Source organism: Nematolebias whitei, chromosome 2 (assembly GCF_014905685.2).
Source record: "Nematolebias whitei isolate Nwh7 chromosome 2, NemWhi1, whole genome shotgun sequence".
NCBI lineage: Eukaryota > Metazoa > Chordata > Actinopteri > Cyprinodontiformes > Rivulidae > Nematolebias > Nematolebias whitei.
This window is the reverse complement of record NC_056499.1, coordinates 14,863,940-14,867,530: the sequence shown is the minus strand read 5'-3', so window position 1 is coordinate 14,867,530 and position 3,591 is coordinate 14,863,940.

Here is a 3,591-nt window from a genome sequence, read left to right as displayed (position 1 = left end):
AAGCCCTCTTGGATTTTGTAGGTAGTGAAGTGCTGTAAAAATGACCCTTTTTTCAAGACTTTAATTGAAAACTCTGGCCTGAAAGATGGTGGATGATCTGCATTCCTTCAAAGCTAGGCTTTAGTTGAAGATGTTCCTTTAGCCTGCAGAACTAGAAGAACATATTCAGTGAAAATATATGGTTATCATCTGAGAGGAAACTGTAGTAATGACTCAAAGGCTGCTGTGGGTCTGATCTGGGTCTTCCCATCAGTAACAGTTTCCACTGGATGAAAGCTGCACAATCTTATCTCTGCTCCGAGAGGATTAGGTGGGACTAAATTAGATTTGTAGGAAATATATTTAGTGGATTGTTGGTCATTTGTTGGACCGAGCCTTGTTTATGTTTGGACTGTGAGTGCATGCTGTTGCACAACTGTTAGCTGGACGATCCATGTGTTGACAAAAGTTTTATCTGTCCTCGTTGCACAACCTCCCAGGACACGAATGCTCCTCCATGAACTTCATCTCCCCCACGATGAGCTCACCGTTCAGATTAAACAAAGCTGTCAACACCTGAGCTGCTGCTGTTTCGGGCAAATATTAGCTCCCAGAACCGGTTCCTGTCCTCGCAGATGATGACAAACAGAGACAACAACAAGAAGCTCAGTCTAATGAGGCAGAGCATGCAGAAAGTGGCTCAGAAAATAAAAAGAAACAGGGTTGTGTGTGCGTGTGTATATATCAGAACAGTAACCTAATATAGAAATTCAAAGTTAGAATCTGTAAGGAGTTAGGAGTCTGCAGAGATGAGGGTTAACAAATGGTTCTGGGCTCGGTTCCCACAAAGGAGGGAATTCCATCTCACCAATCTGAAGATATTTGCCCACAAAATGTGGAAGCGTGCTGCAATGTGTGTGTGTGTGTGTGGCCAGAGGAGACCCTTGGCTGTCGTGACTTTGGCTCAGGATGGAGCGGGGAAGATCCTATCAGGCCCTGATTTCTGTGGCTGTGATGATATCCAGATAATAGCAAACACACACACACACACACACACACACACATACACAGGGTGCTGAAAATGAGAGCTTAGCATGCGAGCGGCGAGCAGCTCTGTTGCCTAATGGTTGTTGTGCAGAGCGTGCTGTTTCCTCATTACTCTCGGGCCGTAACGAGCCTGCAGACTTTCGGCCTGGACTTCATTTACTTTATGTCTTAACGGGCACAGAGCAGGACACATGAGGCTGCAGGTGCTCAGACTGGGAGGAAAAAGAACAAAAAGCAGGTCTGTGCAGAGAGGAGGGAGCACCACCTTGTCACAGGTTGGGTTTACTCAGTTCTAGAATGAGCAAGAGCTGTAAGGTTGGGTCCGGCCTGTTTGCTAGTTCATATTTGTCGTCGCTTGGTTTTAAACAGCCTCAGCGTGTTAGCGTGAGAGACGGAGGTACACTGCGGAGGATCTCTAATGATCGCTGTCAAGCCATGATTACTTTAACATGATCTCATTTAATGATCTAATATTTCACAGAATATTCCCCTGAAGCGCAGAATATTAGAGAGAAACTAACGCAGCTCTTCAAACCCACCTGAGCTCAGAGACGACCTGCAAGATGTCCGGAGAGCGGAGGCTCCAACCCAGGTCTAAACTCAGGGTGTCCACTGCACACAGACAATTCAGTTCAATTCAGTTTATGTATATAGAGCCAATTCACAGCTGAAGTCTGGCTGTATAGAATATTTAGACTGTCACAGCAGAGCAGGTCTGATCAGGACTTAAAGCTTTTGAGAAGAACAAATGTCTAATAAAATGTCACCATATTCAAGAACTGAGATCCACAAGCAGACTAAAGAACACAAAGTGACATATTTCATAAACCAGAGGACAGATTTAAAATAAAATATCACTGTATGTACATCTACAACAAACATCTGGACTGTTGTGTAAAATGTCAATAAAAACTGAAAGCAAAGAAATCACAAACAAAAAAAAAACACATTTTATTTTCAGTGCAGGACAGTAAGTATATGAAATGTTAAAACTAAGACAATGAACCATTTAGATAATTTACTGTGGTGGCACGATGGAGCAGTTGGTAGAGCTGCCACCTCTCAGCGAGAAGGTCGCCGGTTCAAATCCTGGCCGGAGGACCTTTCTGGGTGGAGTTTGCATGTTCTCTACATGCATGAGTGGGTTTTCTCCGGGTACTCCGGTTTCCTCCCACAGACCAAAAACATGTATCTTAGGCTGATTGTTAACTCTAATTTTTCTCTAGGTGAGAGTGTGAATGGTTGTTTGTCTTGTTTGTCTCTATGTGTCCCTGTGATGGACTGGAGACCTGTCCAAGGTGTCCCCCACCTCTCGCACAGTAACTGCTGAATATGGACACCAGTGACCCCCGCGACCTGAAAAGGAAGAAGCAGGTAAAGATGGATGGATTAACTTATTAAATAAATTAATTAATTAACTGTCCTTAAATTCTGATGTCATCAACACATCTGTAAAGAGTTATTCCAGTAGCAACTAAAGGCTGGAAGAGTCAGAGGTCCAGATCAGAACCAGGAGGAACATTTAGTCAATGATGAGATGCATTATCAGCAGGTCAGTCAGAGGACTGGAGAGAAACAGACAGAAGTAAAGATGGGAACAGGTTTAGCGGTCTGTCTAAAACTAGTGCCTCCGTACTAAAGAGGAGAGACCATCCAACCTGTTATCAGCTTCAAAAGCCTGCCTCTCTGATTGTATGGGGGTGCATTAGTGTCTGGCATGGGTAGCTTACACATCTGGAAAGGCTTGTATGAGATATGATAATTATTACAATCAGTTCATTTTTATTTTATTTTTGCATTTAACACAGTGGCCCACCTGTGTCATAAATTACGTTCTACAACTGATTAACCTTTGAAGTCAGTCGGATTCAAGATGGCCACCACAGCTAATTGACTTTACCCAACATAAACATGGTTATAACCCAGTTTTACAGATTATGAGACTATAGGGTGGTAGTAGCTGAGTTCATCCCAAGCACACACTCGGAGCTGACACAGCATGCAAGATAAAACGTTATGAGGGCAGAGGGTGATGTGAATTTTACCACAGAGTGAAAAGGTTCGAGCTGTGAGCTTCATCAGACAGATGTTATGGAGGTAAAGCAACCATCAGGCCACACTCCGAGTCCGTCAGCGCCACGCTGTGAGCCACATGGGATCTGGACTGATGCTGTCTCTACATGCGTGACCTCTGCGTGTGCACGTTTAGAGGCTGCGTGCAGAACAAACAATAGGGGAGGAGAGCCTGTCTTTACCTCATCTGTCCTTGCATGCAAAAGATGACGTGTCAGGCAGCCGTGAAGGGTCGAACGCTCTGAGTTACATCATTCGCTGAGGACGCCTTTGTTTCTCTGAAACCGAACACATCCACATGAGCGACACAGCAAGCTGCTGGTAACTGAGACGTCCTATTGAAGAGGGCACGCTGAACTCCTGCTGTTCTCGGTTTCTGCTCCTCTCGCACGATATCTGCTCCACCGTCCCTCCTCCTCCCTCTGCGTCCGCCTGGCTGAGGCGCGCCACTTTGACATCCTGTCCCAGCTGCACATTTCACCAACTGTCCTG